The sequence below is a fragment of the Pinus tabuliformis genome, chromosome J (genome assembly GCF_031772625.1).
Source record: "Pinus tabuliformis cultivar Carrire ecotype Pingquan chromosome J, CPIR1, whole genome shotgun sequence".
Lineage (NCBI taxonomy): Eukaryota > Viridiplantae > Streptophyta > Pinopsida > Pinales > Pinaceae > Pinus > Pinus tabuliformis.
Window position 1 is genome coordinate 741,900,567 of NC_142295.1, and position 24,627 is coordinate 741,925,193.

The following is a 24,627-nucleotide window of genomic DNA, read 5'->3' on the forward strand; positions in this document are numbered from 1 at the left end:
TATATGGAGTAGAGTCTTTCTGTATTTTCTAGCTTCCGACTTTCAAATGTGATCGAATGACCTTTAGGCTTTTTGCATTAGGACAACCCCTATTCCCTCTCCAAACGTATTGCCCTCTAATATAAATGGTTGGCCAAAGTCAGTAAGAGCTAATACTGGGCACGAGCTCATTATTTCTTTAAGCTTGTTAAATGCCTTATCAGCGGCTTTTATCCACCTAAATGCCGCCTTTTTTGACAAATCTGTCAAGAGCACACTTAACTAGGACTCTGGGAGAACCCTTTAATGAACTGTCGATAGTAGCTGCAAATCCCAAGAAACCCTCGTAACTCTATAAGTGTTTTAGGTGTAGGCCAATCTACTATTTCCTGAATCTTCTCTTGGTGGACTTGTACCCCTTGTGCGTTGATCATATGCCCTAAATAAGGAATCTTTGTCAACCCAAACTCGCATTTTGATGCCTTGACATACAGAGACTGTTCTTGCATGATGCTCAAAATCTTATCCAAGTGTCCCAAATGATCATCCCATGTTTTACTGTAGATGACGAGTTCATCAAAGGATACCAACAAAAACTTCCTTAACTGCCTATTGAAAATGTTATTCATGCATGATTGGAATGTGGTGGTGGCGTTGGTTAGCCCAAATGGCATGACCAAAAATTCTATGTATCCATAGTGGCATCGAAAGGTTGTTTTTGGCACGTCTTCCTCCCGAACTCGAATTTGGTGATATCTGGACCGTAGGTCGATCTTTGAGAAATATGCTGTAATTACATGATTGCAATCACGTTGTTTCATGTATTTCTCATTTTTCATGTAGCAGGGTCCATCAAAATTATGAAACATGGGTATTCCTTGGATGAGGAATTAAATTCCACATCCAATGAGTGCTCCCGCTCGAAATTTGAGTAAAACCATAGGGAGATAAGTTGAAAATACAAGTTGAAAAAGTAGTTTTTTTTATTTTTTAATCTTTTTTACTCCAAAAATGTTGAATCATCCCCCATGGTTGACATCATCATCTTGAATCCTATTGGTTCTCATAAAGTTGATTTTGGTTGTACATTTTTGTTTTGAGGCCCATTTTAGACCTCAAAATTTCTCTAATGGGGGCTTTACTATCTAAAGCCTTTCATATTTTTCCGCACATAGAGGACAAAGGTCGGAGACATCACAAAAAGAGGGTCGTTCCTAAGAAAAATTGAAAGTTGCAAGATGAATTAAGCTAGAGTGGAGGCAATTTACAGGAGGATCCCACTCCACGAAAAACACTGGTCATAGCAACTTGGAGGGAAATCTACTTCACACTCCAGCAAAAAGTGAGATTCCAAAAGCACGAGTAAAAATTCCAACCACCAAAAAATCCAATATTCTCCAAAAAAAAATTTTTTTTACTGCAGTTAAAGTAGGACTTTACTTGTTGGTTTTTACTGCCATATCAATTTACAACAAGCCATTCATTGGGAAAAATTAACTAAATTGGTAAGATCTAACCCCTCCTCTTAGATACAAGTTCTTATCTATTGCATTTTACACTTGTATCTAGCCTTTGTGAAAATTCCTAAAACGGAATCCCTACTGCAACAACTAATGACATTTCTCCTATTTGTTAAATTCCTTTAAACAAACTACTTGCAGTTTCATACGGCAAATATCGAAATACATACACTGCAGCCTTCACTTGATTAAATTATATGCGGAAACAAGAAACTGAGCAAGAAGGAAAATACAACACTAACACTGTTATTTTTGGACAAATGTCCTCGGAAAAAACACAATGCGGGAAAACCTATGCAGCAGATCTGAGGGTTTTATTATTATGCAGTAGTAATTCTGAGTACAAGTCCTTAGGTGCTCAACTAGCAATCTGATACAAAGAGAAACTTGACAAAACAAATAGTGAGATGCTCTCACCGTGTCACTGGAAGAATCTGAGTCTGATCACGCTGGACTGGAGCCTCTGCATGGCCTCTGCGTAATCTTCACGCAGTCTCTGCATCACCCATGCTGGGAATCACGTTGCTCCTCCTTCAGATCTTCTGCTGGCTGGAAATTCTGAATTTCTGCCTCCCAGTCTGACACCCCAACTCTCAGCTTCTATAACTCTACTTCCTCAACAAGAATTTGATCTCCCTCTAAGGCATGCGCTGCCACTGTGTCAACTCTACGTGGGCCAGCGTCTACCTCTTTCTGGACGTCGTTCTGCCCTCTCTACCTTGTACTCTCCGGCCCAAAGAAACTTCCCTCTTCTAGATACTATCCTTGGCCCTCACTACAAAATATCACTCCGATCACTCCTCTAGCAACTGCAACACTACCTTCTTTGAGAAATTCGATCTTCTTGATCTCTCACGGTGTGTTTTCCAAATGACCCTCAAGCCTCCTTAAATAATCTTCTCGTTCACATTCAACGACCTAGATTAGAAGCTAATCAATGGCTAAGATCATTTTTGCTTGATCCTCGTCTTCTTCTAGAAGTTATACACACACATTTAGATTAATACCCATTAATTATTTTAATTTCCTAAGTTTAGACTTAGGGTCCCATTAAAAATAATTAAATATTTTAATAAGACCGTCTCTAAGTGGAATTTTTACTGCCATATCAATTTACAACAAGCCATTCATTGGGAAAAATTAACTAAATTGGTAAGATCTAACCCCTCCTCTTAGATACAAGTTCTTATCTATTGCATTTTACACTTGTATCTAGCCTTTGTGAAAATTCCTAAACCGGAATCCCTACTGCAGCAACTAATGACATTTCTCCTATTTGTTAAATTCCTTTAAACAAATTACTTGCAGTTTCATACGGCAAATATCGAAATACATACACTGCAGCCTTCACTTAATTAAATTATATGCGGAAACAAGAAACTGAGCAAGAAGGAAAATACAACACAATAACACCGTTATTTTTGGACAAATGTCCTCGGAAAAAACCCAATGCGGGAAAACCTATGCAGCAAATCTGAGGGTTTTATTATTATGCAGTAGTAATTCTAAGTACAAGTCCTTAGATGCTCAACTAGCAATCTGATACAAAGAGAAACTTGACAAAACAAATAGTGAGATGCTCTCACCATGTCACTGGAAGAATCTAAGTCTGATCACGTTGGACTGGAGCCTCTGCATGGCCTCTGCGTAATCCTCACGCAATCTTTGCATCACCCATGCTGGGAATCACGTTGCTCCTTCAGACCCTCTGCTGGCTGGAAATTCCGAATTTCTGCCTCCCACTCTCACACCCCAGCTCTTGGCTTCTAGAACTCTACTTCCTCAATAAGAATTTGATCTCCCTCTAAGGCCTGCGCTGCCATTGCGTCAACTCTACGTGGGCCAGCGTCCACCTCTTTCTGGATGTCGTTCTGCCCTCTCTACCTTGTACTCTCCGGCCCAAAAAAACTTCCCTCTTCTAGATACTATCCCTGCCCCTCACTACAAAATATCACTTCGATCACTCCTCTAGCAATTGCAACACCACATTCTTTGAGAAATTCGATCTTCTTGATCTCTCATGGTGTGTTTTCCAAATGACCCTAAAGCCTCCTTAAATAATCTTCTCGTTCACATTCAACGACCTAGATTAGAAGTTAATCAATGGCTAAGATCATTTTTGCTTGATCCTCATCTTCTTCTAGAAGTTATACACACACAGTTAGATTAATACCCATTAATTATTTTAATTTCCTAAGTTTAGACTTAGGGTCCCATTAAAAATAATTAAATATTTTAATAAAACCGTCTCTGAGTGGAATTTCCCAAAACGCTTTCTGGGTTCTTTGGAATACATGTGCCCAAGCCCCCTGGCAAAATTTGAACTTAGAGCACATCCTATGCTACCAAAAATCAACACTCCCTCTTAGCGAGGAATGTGCTCTAGCAATGCCATCGTCCTCTGCGTTGTTGATGTCTGACATGTTGTCAAGCAACTATTGTGTTGTTGCTGCAACTGTACTGTTGTTGACACTGCCACTGTTAACACTGCATCCATACTACAACCCCCTCTCAAGTGTTGCATCTATGCTGCTACTAGCACTGCCACTGCTAACACTTCATCTGCACTGCAACTAGAAAACATGCCAAAATCTGAACAACTATTCAGCATAGATGCATCTTGATCTTGAAGATCTGACTGCTGCTTGTCCCACGCTATCCCTATGAAGCCACTGCGCGGTTGCTGCTACTGCATTGTGCCTCCCCGCACTGCTACAACTCTGCACTACGCTGCTCAAACTTGGCGTTCTAACCACTGCATCTGTCGCTCCAACACTCCTCCGTAACAACTCACACTGGTCCATCCTACTACTTCTGATTTGGGCTCCCATAGCAAGGAATTGATCCGAGAGGTGGGCTCCTCAAAGATCCTGCCCATCTGTAGCTTTTTTGAACTACAGCTCTAAATCAGCCCACCTCCCTCCTGGAGGTATCTCGGCTGTCATGGAAAACTCCTCCTAGATCTTCATGGGTGTAGCCTTCGAATCGTGCTTCTCATCTTTGTCCTTCTTCTTGAGAGGACACTATGTTGCGTAGTGACCCATTTCACCACACCTGAAGCATTTGATCTTCAAGACACCCTTCCGCCTCCGCTGCTCCTACTGCCCCTTGGATGCAAGGGCTACAATCTCTTCCTCCTCCTTGGGTTTTGACCCACTTTTGTTTCTTTCATCAAGCTTACACTTGACTAGATCTCTCCTTACTCTTCCCACTTGAGAGATGCCCACATACTATCCTAGTCTGGCAAAGTTGCCTTGCCCAAGATGCTCTGGACAAAGACTTTCCACTCTTCTGAGACAAAGTTTAGTGCCAGTCTCACCATCTCGAAACCTTGAGGTGTAGACCCCACAGCTGCTAACTCGTCCCGAGTCTCCTGAAGCTTCGTGAGGAATAGATCTATGCGCTCCCCCTTCTACATTTGTGCAGATCTCAGTTTCTACTCTAAGTACATCTTTCGCTGCTCAGAAGATCCTTGATACAATGTTGCCAAGGCATCCCACATCTCCTTAGCAGTCCCTCTGCTAGCGATGTTCCATACCACGTGATCACTTACTCCATCAAGGATCATCCTCTTGGCCCTAGCTATTTCTCCCTTGTACTTCTTCAGCTGATCTAGATCCACGAGCTCAGCCACCACGTTGTCGACATAGACCTTGAGAAAATGCTCATCTAGAAGGCACGACATTCTTGCCTTCCACATCACATAGTTGGATGCCCCATCCAACCTATCCCGATCTCTTAGTCCACTGGCTGCCATCTCTGCCACGAAAATGTCGAACTGCTCCTCTATGTTTCTTATTCCTGTTGCTCAGCCAATAAGAAAACAGCCTTCTTGGCAAAAAGTCTACTGAGGAAAAATTCCCTCACTGTGCTTCTCCTCTCTCTTCTGATGTCTTTTCAGCCCAACAATCTGCCTGTTGAAAACTGCTTCCCACCAGCTCTTTCCTCACCTGAGGCTTTGCGCTACTCCCTCTATCACAACAGAATTTCGATCTGGAAGACCTTCCTCTTTGTCGACTCACTCAGAGGGAGGTTTTCCTCGAAAATTCAACCCTCCTAGCTTGGACTGCGCAATCCCTCTAGGGATTCGAACTGCTGCCTCCTGCAACTATTCGAGCTCCTTCTCTGCTCAGCACTGGGTTCTCTGGCACTACTCTTATTGTTTCACCCGCAGCTCTGATACCATGTTAAAATTCCTAAACCGGAATCCCTACTGCAGCAACTGATGACATTTCTACTATTCGTTAAATTTCTTTAAACAAATTACTTGCAGTTTCCTACAGCAAATATTGAAATACATACACTGCAACCTTCACTTAATTAAATTATATGCAGAAACAAGAAATTGAGCAAGAAAGAAAATACAACACAATAAAACCGTTATTTTTGGACAAATTTCCCCGAAAAACCCAATGCAGGAAAACCGAAGCAGTAGATCTAAAGGTTTTATTATTAAGCATTAGTAATTTTGAGTACAATACCTTGGATGCTCAACTAGCAATCTGATACAAAGAGAAACTAGACAAAACAAATAGTGAGATGCTCTCACCCTATCACTGGAAGAATTTGAGTCTGATTACGTTGGACTGGAGCCTCTACGTCCCCTCTATGTGGCCTTTGCGCAAAACTGCGTAAGCCTCCGCAGTCTCTATGTCACCCTTGTTGGGAATCATGTTGCTCCTCCTTCGGACCCTCTGCTGGCTAGAAATTTCGAATTTCTGCCTCCCGGTCTCACAACCCAACTCCCAGCTTCTGAAACTCGATTTCCTCAACAGGAATTTGATCTCCCTCTAAGGCTTGCACTGCCACTATGTCAGCTCTGCTTGGGCCAACATTTGCCTCGCTCTGGACATCGTTCTGCCCTCTCTGCCTTGTACTCTCCGACCTAGGAAAACTTCCCTCTTTCGGATACTATATTTTCCCCTCACTGCGAAAGATCACTTCGATCACTCCTCTAGCAACTACAGCGCTACCCTCTCTAAGAAATTCGATCTTCTTGAACTCTCACAGTGTGTTTTCCAATTGATCATCAAGCCTTCTTAAATAATCTTCTCGTTGACATTCAACGGCCCAGATTAGAAGCTAATCAATGGCTGAGATCATTTTTGCTTGATCTTCGTCTTCTTCTAGAAGTTACACCCACAGTTAGATTAATACCCATTAATTATTAATTTATTTTAATTTCCTAAGTTTAGACTTAGGGTCCCATTAAAAATAATTAATTATTTTAATAAAGTTGTCTCCGGGTGGAATTTCCCAAAACGCTTTCTAGGTTCTTTGGAATACATGTGCCAAGCCCCCATACAAAATTTGAGACTTAGAGCACATCCGATGCTACCACAAATCAACAGCCTTTTGGTTGCAAATTACGAGGTTAAGAGGGATTTTTGCTTGTCAAAGGGCAATCGCTCAAGTGGTAGATAGTGGGGGGTTTAATTCCCCCTCCACCCAAGTTTTATTCTCCAAAGACATGTTACCCTGTGTGGCAAAAATTTGAACATGTTGAAAATCATGACAAGTAATTCCTATAAGCCCAAAGGGGTTGAAAAAATTGAATATCTTGACATTGAGGTGAATAGTGACAGCCATTGTGATTCAATCATGGGTCTTGCCCAAAATAGTCCTCCGAAGTTACCAATTCACCAATTATTGTTAAAAAAATGGTTTTCTGCTTGCTAGACCTATGTTTTCGGCCAACAAAAACGAGTTCTACAGGCCTATGGATAAGTATCTTACAGCAGAGCTTGTGATTTTTCAACTCCATATTAGTTTATAATCATATTTTTTTGTTAGAGTTGATTTTATTTCACTTTCCAATTGGTTAAGTTTATAGATAATTTTCTTGAAAATTTATAGGTTAATAAACATACCCAGAAATCTGAAAATCAATTTATAGTTAGCTGAAAATTGTTTTTCCAGTGTAAATTTAGTAGAGGGGAAGCTTCATAGCCTCTACAATCACTATCTAGCCATTCGACACTCAAGGGCAACTTCCTAGAGGTGTTTTTCACATAGTGGATTGGCTAATTAAACAAAATAGATTGTTGTCCCTGCATTTTTACACAGGTTTTACAGGCTGTCATACAGAACAACAACCTATTTTTACCTGTAACTCCAAAGCCAAGCATCAAAATTGATAAATAATTGTATATTTGGTTAGGATAGATTCAGTAGACCAACATCCATAGTTCATATGCTACATATTTTAAGTATTTTGGCTACTGATACCTTCTATTAGAAACCTATTCTGTTTTTAGAACTATTTTTATGTAAGACAACAGAAAAATCAAGAACACCTTCACCCCATTGACTCCATACAAGGCATTGGACATAAACCAGAGTTATTGGGGGATATTTAGGGACTCCTCCCTTGGTTGTTTACGGGGTGGTCAGCCTAATAGCGAGAACTTGGGACGAGGTGATAGTGGTTCCCTGCCCTCTGTGTGCCCATCTAACAAGGTTATCAGAACCTTAGCAGCCCTACTAAAAAGATCGATAACACTCCCTACTCTCAACAACCTTGGATGGAAGACAATCACATGTTTACACTATCGTATTTCCAAGTGTTTGTGGATAAAGGCATGATTGGGATTAACATAATGATGAAAGTGTTCAACAAAACTTTCAACAAAATTGTGGTGAGATTGATTAAGGTACTAATGAAAATGATGAAGACTCTTTGTTGACAAGCAATAAACGATGACATAATGCAAGTGATGGCTGAAAAACATGGAGATTGATGGTATCATAATGAATGAGAATATCGTGCAACTAAAAATGTCAATGAGTGGCCATGTAAAAGTAGAAGATGGCTTAATGAAGAAGTGAGTAATAATTTGTACAAGGCAACTTAACAGTGTACAGCCTCATTATTGAGGATATCCTCACAATGACTTCATTAACACAAACCCTAGAGGAACATGATGACCTCATTAATAAGAACATGTTGGAGAAAGAGGAGGACCTCATTTGTGAGGGCATCTTGGAGAAAGAGGACAACCTCAGTAATAAAATGTCCTAGAGAAAAGAGTATGACCTCATGATGCCCTTGTTGAGGATAGCATGGTCGGGAATTATGTACAATGGGAAAATCATGAGGTGGGGACGTCATGTATGATGAGAAAGACATCTTCAAAGACAAGCAGAATAACATGCAAGAAGAAATGAAAGACAAAACAAGCTGAATGAATACTTAGGTAAGAAGTCACAAAGAAAGCTATCATATTAGTTGTGAGATGGACCAGCCAGACATCATAATTTCTAAGAGTATGGCCTAAAGAATGCTGTAAGAGTTCATATACAGAGGATGTTATGCTCCAGTTGCAACAGTCTATAACATCAATGAAAACTGGAAAAAGATTTGGAGGTTAGACTAATACATGGACAGTAAGTGCCAAATGGAAAAGTGAAAAATGGGGCAATCCACTTCCTTCCAATGGGCTTGTGGTAAATGAACAGAAAGAAGAATGTGATATTGCTAAATATCAAGGCAAGGAAGTTATTCTGGAGAAGTCCTATGTTGCATACACATTAGTAAGCAATGCATAAACTGTACCATGGAAACCTTATTGCAAAGCTCTGAAAATAAATCAGACTTCTAAAATTCTATACCAGAAATATATAGGTGTTAGTGCATGTACAGTCCCAACCAACAATCACATGCACTGCAGTGGAGTGCAAACACAACTTTAACAGCAATAATGAAAAGCAGATGCACTATGTGCAGGAATGTGATCCTTGCAACAGGCATATCAAAATCCAAATATTTCATGCATTAATTGAACAATTCTTTCGGCATGCAAATCAAGACACATTCCCTACACTGCATCATCAACAGAGTTCTCTCCACATGCAACACACACTAAATCCCTCCTCACAACTGTCCCAGCATCATTATATAACCCAGCCCGGATTGCATCATCAAACAACACCATCAACATGCAGCTACACCTCTATGCATGTACAAATTCTTGTGGAATATATACCTCACAGTAATGGAACCATTATGTTCAAAACGAATTTAAGCGTCAAGATCATCCAGAGTGAGTCCTGTGTATTCAACATCAGCACCTGAAAACAAATCCTCATGTTAACCAATATCAAGCCAATATTCAACGAAAAATAAAATCAGAGGATACCTTGGTTGAAAAAAGGACTAACATCATATTTGATATTTCCCTACTTTTCTACAAGCAATCGCTGTCAATAGTAAGAACATTCTCCCTTGATTAAGGACCCTGATCACAGACATGACGCTTTGACAGTTCGAGGATAAAAGCATAATGAAATGTATCATTGGAATATATAGCATGTGGGTGCAAGGTGGACCAAGCATTGATATGCATCAAGTTAGAAGGAAATTTTATCCAAAAAAAAATCAAATCAACATTCCAAGAAGGCCATCCTTCAAGTTCAATCACTTGTTAGTAATTACAGATAATTTATTCCCCGGAGAATAAGCAAATGCACCTCCACATGTAACATTCAACTCAGTCATTCGAATTTAAAGGATGCATATAACTGTCCATCCTTACTACAGAAAAAGGGGTACAACTGCACTTCCCAGAAATAGGCAGAGTTGAGTAAGAACGAAAATGTTGAAAAGGGAAAAGTTACCAATTTCACTAGTTATAGCTAATATAACTCTTTGAGAAAGACGTTCTTTTTTGAGTCAATGTAAGCTTCTATCAGCTATCTGGAAATTTCCTATGTAGGACCAAGTTCTCACATGGTGGAAAACCCAAAACCTCAAACTCCAACCAACCTCTAATTGGCACTTGGGATGATTTCAAATTTGTCTTCTGCAACTTACCCTAAGGGTACAAGGATGCAATGTTCGAAAAGTGGTTCCAAGTTCCAACTTTGACAAATCTAAGGATAGATTGCCCACAAGCCATTGACATCTTCAATAGAGTCTCTATCAAACTTCGTGTTAAGTTGATTTCTAGTTCATTGCCCTATCCTTCTATCACTCTTTTGAAACATGCCTTCCAACTTGCATTTGAGATAGAAACCAAACTACCTAGAACTAACCCTAACCCTTAGAATAAACTTGCTTTTTCTCCTTATCCCTCTGCGAAGGGTCCACACAAAAAAAGTGGACCCCACACAAGCTCTCCCAACTCTACATCTATTGTCGGGACATGGAAAAAGTGTTGAGAAATCTAGAGCAGCTAGATTAGGGTGATTCCTCTTTTCTTTGATAAGTGCTTGTGGTGTTCTTTACTTCAACTTGTAGTATTTATAATTAGCTTCTTCTTCTCCTGATTATTATAATGTTCTTATAATCAAACAACTACCAAAACATGAAGATCAATAGAACAAAATGGACAAAAGATGTAGGCTGCTAGCCAGGGCCAAAACCTCTCCTAGAGAGGAAAACCCACAAGAAATTCTTCTCTTCTTATAGAATCTTCAAATGAAGAATTCCAAGACACTTAGACACAAGACCAAGACCCCTCCAAGACCAAGTCAACCTTTCTTTAGATGAGCTTCGTTTCCACAAAAGTCAACACTAGTAAAATAGCTTCAAACTTCAGATTTTGGCCTCTATTTCAGAATTTCAGCTACTGCTTCAGGTCTACAACTTTTTGGCCCTTCTATAGCAGTTGCAACTTCAGACGTGTGGGTGATAGAGGCTAAATTATGTCTTCTCTCTTCTTCACTTGGCTTGATATTCTTTCCTTATGTATTCGGTCTTAAAACTTGATCTTCTAGCAATAGAATTTCGACTTCTTGATGGAAAACTTCAATGTGATCTTGTAACTGCAAAAACCCTAGCTGCAACTTGCACGTGTGAGAGAAATTGACCCAAAAACTTCAGATTTATTGTCTTCTAATCTTTTTCTTTATCTTTGCTTGCTTGTAGACTTCTTCTTGTGATCGAACTTGCTTGGATGTACTCCTTCAAATGAAATCGAATGTACTTATATATACCTTTACACGAGGCTCAAATTGCCCTTAATGAGGCCAACTTCTTCTCTGTAGGCTGACTTGGTCTTGGATGGGTACTATGACACATTTTAACTCTAAATAAATTCTTTTGACTTGATACAAGATGCCTAATGGGGTCTATTACATATAATGATGACTCTTTTGACTCCTTGACTCTATGACTAACCCTAGAAGCACACAATGGGTGCTTAGACCTAAAACAAATTGACCTAGAGCATGAAACCCAAGATAATAAAACAATAATAATAAATTTTCTTTCTCTTTTACATCAAATACATAAAATCAAGAATACATAAGATATTATGAAGACCGAACCTAGTTACATATTTCTACACTCCCTCTTAACTAGGGAGGTATTTATAATACATGGAAGGTACATGGACATTCTCACACTGAAGAATTCTCATAAGAAGAGTTGGATTGGTAAGCCATCTCATAAGTTGTCTTTTCAGCTTATATCAATGCATCTCATCATATCAACCAACATTGTCATATAGCAAGGCCTTGACTAAAAGTGCTATCTCTCCACTAGATTAGAGCACAATGTTGGGGAGACAATGATTTATAGATAACTTTATCATTGTCTCTCAAGGCACATACCCCATCCGAATGTTCACAAGGTATGTCCTTTTAGGACCATTCCCCTCTTGGATTTACACATCCTCAAGGAATTTCCTCTTCGACTACTCTTGCCTATTGGATGCCCTACCTCATCCTCAAAGAGTATCGGTATTGGTCTCAAATGCTTACCCAATCCTACATTTTTTTTCATAATATGAAGACAAGAATGATGTGTCGATCTCTCCCTCTCAACTAGGGAGGATCTACTCATTCCTTTACATGAAAGGAATATACCCAAGCTCCCTCTTAACTAGGGACTTGCTTCCAATATCGGCTTTTTATTCTTCATGGAGATCATGGTACTATCAGTTGCTAGTAGGGCTCCTCTTTTTGCATCATCATGTCATGAATAAACTTCAACTTCTTCATCGTGGAGCCATTTTCTTTCATAACTTCTTCGTAGGGCTTCAACCATCTTCCACATCACTTCCCTTCAACGAAACATAGTGTTGAACCAATCAATGCTAGTCATGTCATCCTTCTTTTCATCAAAAAGTGATCTTCTTTGTCATCATCTAGTATCCTTCGTATTTTTTTTTCTTTTTTTTTTCTTTTTTTTTTCACTATTGGTTCATGGATACCCATGGTCAGTGGGTCCGCTACGTCCAGGATCGAACAACGCAATAGGTGGACCCCACCCGAAGGGGGTCACACCCCTCGGCCTATTTACTGACCTGACCCCAAGAGCTTTCGGGTTTCGACCCTGTGTCCTCCCATTGGCGAGGCACTTGATTGACCGATTGAGCTAACTCTTGGGGCTAGTATCCTTCGTATTGCTACCTCTTCCAAGTTCTTCTCATAATCATCTATCACATTTATGTGTACTATTTGTAGGTGAATTTCTACAACCTTCAGTGGGTATCCCTGTTCCAACAACCAGATCCTTTCAAAAAATCAGAAATGAACATCAAAAATAGAATTACCTCTTCATGATAGCCCTTCGTCATGACATTTGTTTCTCCAACATAAACATATTTTCTTTACGAATCTATCTTCAAGGCTTTCATCACTGAGGTTATGCTTCTTCATCATACTTATTAGGGTCTTCATAGCCAAATCATTTTTAAGGATTGGATCTTGATTAAGTAGTTGTAGACACATCTTCACGAACTGTCCTTTCAACTTCTTCACATACTACTTCCTCAGGATCTCTATACATAGCTCTTCTTGCATAGAGACAATTTGTTGTCCATCACCTCATATGAGGTCATATGATGTTGATTCTCTTCCTTCCTGTGGTCATCTAGACTTCCTTTAGCGGCTTTCTTTCCCTTGCTTGAAGATGGAGAAATACTTCTACTAAATTATTATGCTGCACATTTCTATCATCTTACCTTCATTCTTCCAAACTATGGATCCCACACTAGGTGGAATGTTGCCCATCTATGTAACACTTGCTTCTTCCAAGTAGAGGTAAAACTTTTTCAACAAAGATTCAGGTGGAGGATCTTGATGATCCTTTTCTGCAGATACTTCTTTGTAATGATGATGAGGTGTGACGAGCCCTTATCTTTCAATCTTGCTAGATGACTTACTTCAATCATGCAAATTGCTACTTCTACAATCCTTCTATACTTCTAATAATGATACCATCTCAATTAATGCTACAATGCATCCTACCATAGTTGTAATGCTTCCTACCATGACTGTTATTTTGAAAATAAATTCAATGTTTGAGAGACCTTTCATAATAGAGGTCTTTCACTTCTTCCTTCTTTGTTTTCTTCTCTTCCGGTTCTTCTACTTCTTCAGTCACATGGGATTCACTTCTTTCTTTCCTTTTCTTGTTGCCCTTCTTGAGTTTAGGACAATTCCTCTTGAAATTCCCATATTCATTACATTCATAACACAGAATCTTAGACATGTCAATTTTCTTTTGAAATTTCTTCCAAGGCTCGAATTTTCCAAACTTTCCTTTCTTCCATGTCATAGCTATGAATGCTTGTGTTTGCTCATTTGATCCAACGTCATTCTTTGATTTTAAATTGGTTTATTCAATCTTACATAATACCCATAGATCACTAAATGGTGTAGCTTCCTTCTTTCAATATATGCTTGGTACAAAGTTGCCCCATTCATCTAGTAGTGCATTGAGTACACAAGTGGTCATCTCTGGATCTGACATTATTTCTCCTAGCTCTTGTAGTTGATCTCTCATTTGAGATACCTTCATGAGATATGAAGCTACCCCTTCTTCTTTTGATACTTTCATCTTGTATAATTCAGTTCTTAAAGATATTATTTCCCCGGTTGTACTTACAGAGTACAACTCTACCAACTTCTCATAGATCTCTTTTGATGTCTTCAATTTTTCTACAAAGGGAATGAGAGAATCCTTGATAGATTCAATGAGGATTATTTGAGCCATTATTTATCCTTTCATATACTTTGACAATGCTTGAGATTGTTCTTGGGGAGGCTTTGTGATGGAGCCATCAACATACTCAAAAACTTCATTTTCTATGAGAATCAAATCTATTCTCTTCTTCCATGCAAGGTAGTTTGATGTACCAACAAGTTTATTGTTCTCCTTGCATAAAGTAGTCATGTGATTTGTAGGATGAGACATAAATATAAAGTACTTACTTGACAAAAGAAGATGCCTCCTGGTTGATGATGTCTTCCACTAGAGTGTGAGATTTAGAATAAGGTAGGGATGATCTACCTTCTTCAAAATGATGGTTCCTTTTCTTCAAGATGAGAGAGAGATGTTCTTCTTCCTTCACAAGTGCTTGAGGTGTGACCTTTCTTCAATATGAGCAAGATCACTTTGATTCCTTTGATGATTGTGGAGGCTTCCCAAAATAATTCAAATGTGTAGAGTCCTCCTTTCTTTGAGATGGAGGTGGGGTCCTTGAGGTCTTCTTTTGTTCTTCCAAGAGTTCTTCCTTCAAGATGATAGGCCTTCGTGATGTGATGACTAGATCTACTTGATATTCTTCTTTTTATATTCGACCCTTATGATCTTCAAGTTGCCTTTCCTTGTCAACTTAGCTCTGATACCATATTGAGAAATCTAGGGCAAATAGATTAGGGTGATTTCTCTTTTCTTTGATAACTGCTTGTGATGTTCTTTACTTCAACTTGTAGTATTTATAATTAGCTTCTTCTTCTCTTGATTATTATAGTGTTCTTATCATCAAACAGCTACCAAAACATGAAGATCAACAAAACAAAATGGACACAATATGTAGGCTACTAGCTAGGGCCAAAACCTCTCCTAGAGAGGAAAACTGACAAGAAATTCTTTTCTTATAGAATCTTCAAATGATGAATTCAAAGACACTTAGACACAACACCAAGACCCCTCCAAGACCAAGTCAACCTTTCTTTAGATGAGCTTCTTTTCCACAAAAGTCAACACTAGTCAAACAACTTCAAACTTTAGATTTCAGCCTCTATTTCAGAATTTCGGCTATTGCTTCAGGTCTGCAACTTCTTGGCCCTTTTGTAGCAGCTGCAACTTCGCACGTGTGGGTGATAGAGGCTAAATTAGGCCTTCTCTCTTCTTTTCTTGTCTTGATCTTCTTTCCTTAGGTATTGGGCCTTAAAACTTGATCTTCTAGCAATAGAATTTTGACTTCTTGATGGAGAACTTCAGCACGATCTTGTAACTGCAAAAACCCTAGCTGCAACTCACACGTGTGAGAGAAATAGGCACAAAAACTTCAAATTTGTTGTCTTCTAATCTTTTTCTTTATCTTTGCTTGCTTGTAGACTTCTTCTTGTGATCGAACTTGCTTGGATGCACTCCTTCAAATTGGGTCAAATGTACTTATATATACCTTTACATGAGGCTCGAATTTCCCTTAATGAGGCCGACTTCTTCTCTATAGGCCGACTTGGTCTTGGAGTGGTACTATAACACACTTTGACTCTAAATAAATTCTTTTGACTTGATACAAGATGCCCAATGGGGTCTATTACATATAATGATGACTCTTTTGACTCCTTGACTCTATGACTAACCCTAGAAGCACACAATGGATGCTTAGACCTAAAACAAATTGACCTAGAGCATGAAACCCACGCTAATAAAATAATAATAATAATAAATTTTCTCTCGTTTACATCAAATACATAAAATCAAGAATACATAAGATATTATGAAGATCGAACGTAGTTACATATTTCAACAAAAAGAGGAAGTAGTACCCCTAACACAAAAGGGATGGGCATTTTGATGAGGATTGTCACATGCTATAGGGGTAGGCCACCAAGAAGGTTGAGGTTCTTCTTGAGCTACAACAACCCTCTAGAGATAAAAATATAGATGTCATTTGTATATCTTTTATAGAACAATGTATAGTCTCAATGGGCACAAATTACACCAACAATGATGAAGAAGTTCGGTTCACCCAAAATTGTTAGATCAAGGTCATTCTTACTTCTATCATTATGCATAATGATAACTGGACAAATATGGTGCTCCAACAATGCTTAACAAACCTAATGCTACTAGCCACACCTCATCCTAAGATGCACCCACATGGATGCATGAAAGAGTCCATATAGCCTACCCTAATCACTTAGAAGCGGTCTATTACATTTTCCTTTGCGCATTTTTTGTGACACAATGGATTGTTATGTCTATCTACTTAGTTTCTATTACATGATTATGGACATATCATATCATTCCCCCATAAGAGCACAATGTGATGGATATTAGAACACCTACAAGCTTTGCATAAAGTGTAAGAGGTAAAAATTCACTTCTACTTCTCCCTCTCCTGTTCAACCTATCCTTGCAAGCAAACGAATTGTTAAAGTACGTCGATCTCAACAAGTTCGTGATGTTGTGTGTTCTCTATCAAATCAAGGAAGACAACAAAGGGAAGTTATCTCCCTATGACATGCAACAGCGCATTGATACATACACAGATTTATATGTAGAATCCAAGGGCTAACACCTCTTAGGAGCATCCATCATTCCATTAGTATGGTTCTTGATCTACCTTATCCAACTGTTATGCTTGTCGCACCTCATTTGTTGAAAGTTTTGAGATAGCAAAGTTAAGCACACAACTTTCTGACATCAACAAAATCAAGCCTAGCACATCCCCTTATGGACACCCTACTTTGGTGACAAATTTGCATAGTAGATTACAAGGCCCTTAAAAAGGTCATAGATAAAAAAACTGCTCCTTGCTTCCTTAATCAATCACCTTCTTTATGAACTCAAGGGAGCCAAGTACTTTACCAAGATGGACCTTGCACTTCATGTTGTCACTAAGCCCATATAGAGCCTAATTACATTTAAAAAGACAACTTTCAAGATGATATCTATGAGTAGTCAATCATGCCTTTTGGCCTCACTAATGCCCCTACCACTTTCATGCAAATCATCAATGACGTATTCCATCCATATGTCAATAAGTTCATGATGGTATCCTTAAATGATCTTTTGGATAACTTAAATAAATCACTTGTAGCATATCTAAATACCATCACTACCAACACAAGTTGCATTCTTTGGGCAATTTTTTGCCCAATACTTGGGCTTCGTGATTGATGAAAGCAAAATCCACACAGAGCCTGCCAAAGCAAGGTTTTCGAGCCACCCACTCCCTCCAATACCAAAGATATTAAGAGTTTATTCAAAGGCATGAATTCTTAGAGAAAAATTATCCACCAATATCACATTTCTTTCCCAACAATCAGATAACTCTTCGCTTGACTCTCCAAATAAACTAAGCATTCAAGAAATTGAATGGCACTCTAAGCTCGAACATGGTGCTTTCTTTCTTGAAGTTGTAATAGAGCATTGAGATTGAGACAAATGCTTGCCAATATGCCATAGGTGTGTCTCGTAAGCAAGGAGGGCATCTAACTACCTACCACTCTAAGACCTTGTCCTAAGGAAAGCTCAACTAAAACATTTATGAAAAGGAATTCTACATGTTAGTCCAAGCACACATGTAATGGTGGTATCACATTCTTTGTAAGGAAACTATCCTCCATATAGATCATCAACCTCTTTGATTTTTTAATTCATAGTCTAAAAATTCAAGAGCAAAGACCTTTAAAATGGCTTTCCTACACTCAATCATTCCATTTAGACATTAAGTACAAGAAAGGTAGCTCCGAAAAGTGATTGATTCACTCAAAAAACTTCCTTCTAAGATCCTTCACATTTTAGATTTAAGACATTTAGACAATGAGGAATGGAAGATTAATGCTCCACCAATCCATGTTTTGATCCACTCATGGACTCCATATATTAGCCCATAATAGACAATTAGACCCCTTTCATAAACTATATTGTATTAGACATTTTGCTATACAAACTTAAATCAATTGTGTGCTCCAATTGGTCCAGCTTGCCTTCTACTTCTTAATGAAGCTCACTCTTTATCCTATTCTTTATCCTATAGAGAAAATTTAGTTGTGTACAAAATTGTGTTGCACCTCTTAAGGTACTTCTTTTGGCTTTCCATGAGAAAACAAGTAGAAGATTCCATCATAAGATTTTGGCATTGCGGCCAAACCAAATTTTCTACCAAGCAACTTGGATTGTATCAGCCTTAGTTTCTTCCCTCCATGCCATGAGAATCCATTTCCGTGGATTTAATCAATGGTTTACTTATCACTCAATCTATGCATGTATGTATCTTTTTAGTAGTTGTTAAATTTCGGTAGTTGTAGTCAATATTCATTCATTGTATTTGCCCACAAAACTGTAAAAGAATAAAATATAATTTTGATTCCAAGTCGGCTCCAAAACTAAAGAGGGAAAATAAAATTTTGAATTTCAAAAGTTTGCCTCCAAATAGGTCAAGTCGGTCGTACTAGAGACACCCTAATTCGGCCCATTCATTCACTATATATTGGCATTCGTTCTCCTCCATTTGGCATCAAGGTAGATCACACAAAAACTTCTATCTTCTATTCAAACGTGGGAGAAAGAGAGAAAACTATTTGAGGCAAAAGAGCCTGAATTCCTCAAGATGAAACTTTTTGTGGTAGACCTAACCGTTGCCCAACTTTGACTTCACTTTTTTTGGCAGGAGGCCAAATCTCTAGGCAACAGACCAAACTTCTATGAAACAAGTTGAGTTTCTTGGCAGAAGATCGAATTTTTAAGTAGCCGCAGGCCGAATTTCGACCTATTTCCAACAGGTTGACTAGGGTAGAATTATGGTCATTTTGACTTTGACAATGACTGAAATATCATATTGTATCTATTATTGAATTGAGCAATTTCTCATAATAAAAGGTTGTTGGGTTTTTCCCTAGGGTTTATCCAGGGTAAAATTTGTGTCTTTATGCATCATTTTTCTATTGTGATCTCTATTGTCCTACTGAATTTTATGGTTGAATTTATCAAGTATAATTCCTTAATGATAATCTGGAAGTGCTAAGATAATATTCAATATCATTAGAAGTAATTATCAGTTTCAGGAATTATGCTTGTATCTAATGCACTTGAAAAATCAACATGGGATCAGAGCTTTGGTGAAGGAAAAAGGACATTGAGATCACTTTTGAAGACACCTACTTCTACAAATCTAATTTTGTGAACAGATCTTTGACCATGGGTTCATCTACTAAGGAAGAGAATAAGTTGGAAGGTGCCTCAAATTTTAGGGCATGGAAGACAAGGATTGACCTCATACTTGAAGAAAATGATGTTATGGATCATGTGGAAGACAAGGTTATCGGACCACAGGACAATGAAGGAAAAGTCTAGGTACAAGAAGTCTGAAGTCAAAGCTAAGAGGATTCTTGTTGAATTCATCAAAGATCAATTGATTCCATATGATTCGGGATTGGACACTTCAAAACAAATGTATGATGCCCTAGTAGGATTATATACCATCAACAACATTGGTCAAAAAATTAGTTTGAAGAATCGTGATGTTCAAATGACTAAGGAAGATATTATGGCTTCCTATTTTTTGAGGATCTCTCAATTGAGAGATCAACTTCAAGCTATTGGAGAAATTATTTCTGATACAAAACTTGTGGCTACATCACTGAATGGTCTACCTAATTCATGGCATACATTTGCATCTAGCATTCGGGGTAGAACAAAAACTCCTAAGTTTGATCAGCTATGGACCTCATTTACTCAAGAAGAATCTAGACTGATATCAAAAGGGAAGATGAAGAGTCCCAAGCATTTGCACCTCATATCAAGAATGGTAAAAGAAAATTTGGAAAGTTTTAGAGAATGAATTCAAGTAGACGACCTACTCCTCAAGAGAAGGATATGTCAAAGATTCAATGTTTACGTTGCCACAAATTTGGTCACTACAAAAGTCAGGCCTTGAAGGGAAGAACGATAAGAAGAGCAAGGGCAAGCAGTAGGCTTCAGCAACAGACAGTGATGATGATGAGCACCCACATCAGAAGAAATCCAAGAATGACACTACAAATGCATAGGAGCCGATGATAATGATGAGGATATGTTTTTATAGATCGATAAGATTGCAAATAGATTTCAGTGATTTCTGCAAGTAAGCAAGGAGCAAGAGGGAATTGACAATTCCCTACAATCCTCAAAAAATAAGTACTCTATATCGGTCTTCCTTGATCATTGTTAATTTAATTTTAAGTCAAACTCTTGCCTTTGTTTCTTTTTCTAAGTTATAATTGTTTCTTCCATGGCCTCCTAGTGAGGGTTGCAAGTACTTCGTAAGGGCTACCAACACTCTAGCAGTAGATGAAAGCATTAGGAAGAATGAAGTAAACCGTGTGACAAGAGGATTCTCCCAAAATGATTTGTGTTCAAGAAGGAGAAGTTGTACTGTCATCGTGCCTTATGATCGGAAAAACTCCTAGTTCAAAGGGAGCAAGCAAAAGAGCAAATGCTATGATGGAGAAAACTGTGCTAAAGAGAAATTAGTAGATCTACAAGATCAAGCATGTAACAGATAGCAACATGGAGAAGTACAAAGCAAAATTAGAGATGGTTCTCTCAAAAAGAGGAGAGGACGATGAGGAAATGTTTGCTCCAATTGTCGAAGGGAGCAGCAGTGGTAGGAAGATTTGTCTCTGTGATAAACGGAGTAGTCAACCCTTGCTTCAGTGTCAAAGGGAGTTGATCTCTAAGATTGAGATGAAGGATCTTGGTTGGATACATTACTTCTTGTGACTAGAAGTGTGGCAAAAGTCGGGTGAGATCAAGTCGGGTGAGATCTTCCTTGGTCAAAGGAAGCATATTATTATGATCCTTCAGAGATTTTGGAATAATGGACAGCTAGTCCATGGCCACTCCCATGGTAACTAATATAAAGAAGCAAAGTGGCAGAGGGAGTAGCCAAGATTGCCACAGCAAGATTTGTTTCAGAGGCGGCACTTAGTCAGGGTGCCTGGAAAGCAACTGTGGTGATGGATCCAGTGAAGGAAGTCAGTCAGTTTATGGTTGAGTTGAGGCATGCGATACAACATGTGTTGAGATACCAATATGGTACATGTCTAAAATGATTAAGTACAACTGCAGGGATATACAGATTCAAATTGGGCATAGAGTGTTGAAGACAAGAAGAGCACATCAGGACAATGATTCAATTTGGATTTTGCTTGGGCAAGAAGCAGACATACGTCACACTCAGGATTGTGGAGCCCAAGTATATTGCAACTAGTTTTGCGAGTTGTGAAGCGGTGTGGCTTCCATAGCTACTCGAAGAATTGTTTGATCTGGTGCAAGAAACAATCTTGATGATAGGTCAAAGAACATTGAGTCCCACTATATCTGAGATATGGTACAAAAAGGAGCAATGAGACTCCAATGCATTTTTCTACAGACGAGCAGGATGTTGACATTCTCACAAAGCCTTTGTCCCAGGGTGAAGTTTGTATATTTCAAGGACAAGCTTAGATTAATTGAGAATGCTTCCCTCAATCGGGGGGGTGTAGAATGATCTGGGATTTTATTGATAATAGATGGAATAGTAAGTTTCATCATCCCATTCATACAACAACGGTCTACCTCAACCCCACTTTTTCTTACTCTTGTTAGTTTTGTTAGTTTTTGGTAGCATTGGAAGTGCTCCAGCCTTGAAATTTGGTGGAGAGGCTAAGGTACATGATTCTAAAGAACCCATAAACCGTTTGGTGAAATTCCACCTGGATTGTATTTTATTAAAATAATTAATATTTTTAATGGAGTTCCTAAGTCTAAACTTAGGAAAATTAAAATATTAATGGGTATTAATCAAAATATGGGTGAGAATGATCTAGAAGGTGAATCAAGTCATGTTTTAATCTTAGTCGTTGATTAGAGACTTAATCTCGGTCGTTGAGTAGAAGACTCAATAGGAAAAGTATAAAATAGGGGCTTGGCGTTCATTTGGAAACACCCACGGAGAGAACGAATGATCTGGAGTTCAATTTCTGGGGCTAGGAAGCTGAGAAATTCGAACTAAGTGTTCATTCAACAGCAAAGGGGCAGTGAGAATCCAGGAGGACTTTCCGAAGAATAGTGACAGAGAGGCAGAGAGGTGGTGCAATAGCCGGGAAAGCTGATGTTGGGCCAGTCTGGGCCCACGCAGCCTTGACGCAGAGCTAGAAGGGCCAGCATAGAGGGGAAAGATGCCTGTCATGCAAAAGCCGAAACTGCCGAGAACTGCCGGAACAGCCGAGATAGCTAACGCAGAGGGCAGAAGAGGTGACGCAGGGCCAGTGTAGAAGTAGTCGGGGTTAGCCAATCTTGTTGCCAGATCAGCCGGAATTATGCTGGGTGAAGTGAGGTAAAACTCACTCAGATTTTCCACCAGTATTTTCTCTGTAAAGAATTGCTATATGAGAATCCTAGATTTGTATTCAGATATTTCTCCTACATAATAATAAACCCTCAGAGTTGTTGCACTAGTTTTCCTGCATTGGGTTTTTCTGGGGACTATTGTGTCCAAAAATAAGTGTGTCCTATGTATCTTGTTCTTTGCTCTGTTTTCTGTTTCATGAGATCAATTATTTAATTAGTGTAGGCTGTAGAAGTAATTTGCTTCAATATTCAGAAGAATAACTTGATGAATGTAATTTTAAAAATCAAGTGGGTGAACTAGATTCAGATTTGTTGTGGTAAGGGTTCCTTCAGTGTAGGAATTTTCACATGGTATCAGAGGGTTGATTTTGACACAGAAAAAGTGAGATCCAGTGCTGAGCAGTGAGGTCGAAAGCTACACTTGGCAGCAATTCAAATCCCCTTGAAGGGATTACGCAACCCTTGTCGGGAAGCAGATCCGAGGAAATCTCTCTCTGAGTGAGACGACAGAGTGAGACGACAGAGTGTTACGAGTTCGTTAATTCGCAAAGGTAGAGGGAGTGACGCAGAGCCTCGGGGTAGTGCTTGAAGGGCACAGTTTCTGCAGGGGCAGAAATCCACTGGAAAAGTATGAAGACACGTAGAAGGGGAATTTTTTCCTCAGAGAACTTTCCGCTAGAAAGTTCGAATTTCTCACTTGCTGAGCAGTTGAGCAGTGATAAGCAGTGACTAGAGGAGTCAATTTGACAGTTGGGTGAGATGGCATCACATGAGCTCAAAAATCAGGACAAGTTGGAAGGTGCTTCCAACTATGTCATATGGAAGACCAGAATCTTAGTTGTTCTGGAAGAATACAATCTCGAGGCCTACGTCAAGAGTACTGTGGGTGTTCCTGCTGACAACGATCAAAGGAAGAAGTACAAGTTCGAGCAAGGGAAGGTGAAGAGGCTCATTCTCGATGGAGTTCGAGATCATGTGGTCTCACACTTGCAGGGCAAGGATATAGCCCAAGAGATGTGGGAAGCCTTGTCGTCACTGTGTTGTCACACAAAGTGTCTAGGCACTGCGACAACGCTCAAACAAAGGGTTGTCACTCTTAATCCTTACTCACTCCATTTAGACTCTCTCCTAGGCAAGTCAAAGGGGGGTAGTCTCTAAGGTAAATGGATGAGAAATCTTGCGGATCATGGGCTCTAGAAGATTTTAATGATGGGCAACTTGATGAATCTAAATGATTTAATCAGATGAATACGCCAATGTAAACAAGACAAGACCACGAAATAGAGACAATTATAGACCAGTGCCTTCGATATTTGAATAAAACAAGTTATCTAGAACGATTTTCAATATGTGACGAACAGTGACAATCATGAATGATTAATATAAATGCCCAAAACTTTAACATGCAAGAGATCTAGATCTAAAATGATTCTCATTAACTGCCCAGATCTACATTTAATTAACTTTCTCCAACAATCAAATATGATTTAAAACGTTTATTGCACCTTGACCATAGAAAAATATGCATTTAATAACACTAAGGAACTTCAAATTTAAATCTTGATAATTAAAGAAGTAAAACAAATCAACGGGTTAAAAAATTGAAATTTTTAATGGGCCATAGGCCACATTAAAAATTTTAATGTTTAAGCGAAACCCCTTAATTCATTTCATTTTTAATTCTCAAGTCACCAAAAATTTAAGAGTTTTAGAAATTTTTTAATGTTTTAATGTTTTTTAAGATTTTTTAAGATTTTTAATATTTTATATTTTTTAAATATTTTAGATTTTTTAAGATTTTAGATTTTTTTAAGGTTTTTTAATTTTTTTTTTTAGGATTTTTAA

At 38.7% G+C, this 24,627-nt stretch overlaps 1 protein-coding gene across 3 annotated transcripts in view; it reads right to left on the minus strand.

Annotated features, from left to right (window-relative positions):
* Window positions 1–24,627, minus strand: part of LOC149228848 (serine/threonine/tyrosine-protein kinase HT1-like) — a 152,319-nt gene that overhangs the window by 55,564 nt on the left and 72,128 nt on the right. Inside the window, exons 4-5 of one of the 3 annotated variants that reach the window (XM_089378405.1) lie at window positions 9,660–9,736; window positions 9,485–9,569 (exon numbers count right to left, since the gene is read on the minus strand). The exons of 1 other annotated variant lie outside the window; for it this stretch is intronic. The gene's annotated coding sequence lies outside the window, so the exon portion shown is untranslated. The remainder of the gene's footprint in view (window positions 1–9,484; window positions 9,570–9,659; window positions 9,737–24,627) is intronic. One more of the 3 variants, XM_089378404.1, reaches the window with a different exon arrangement.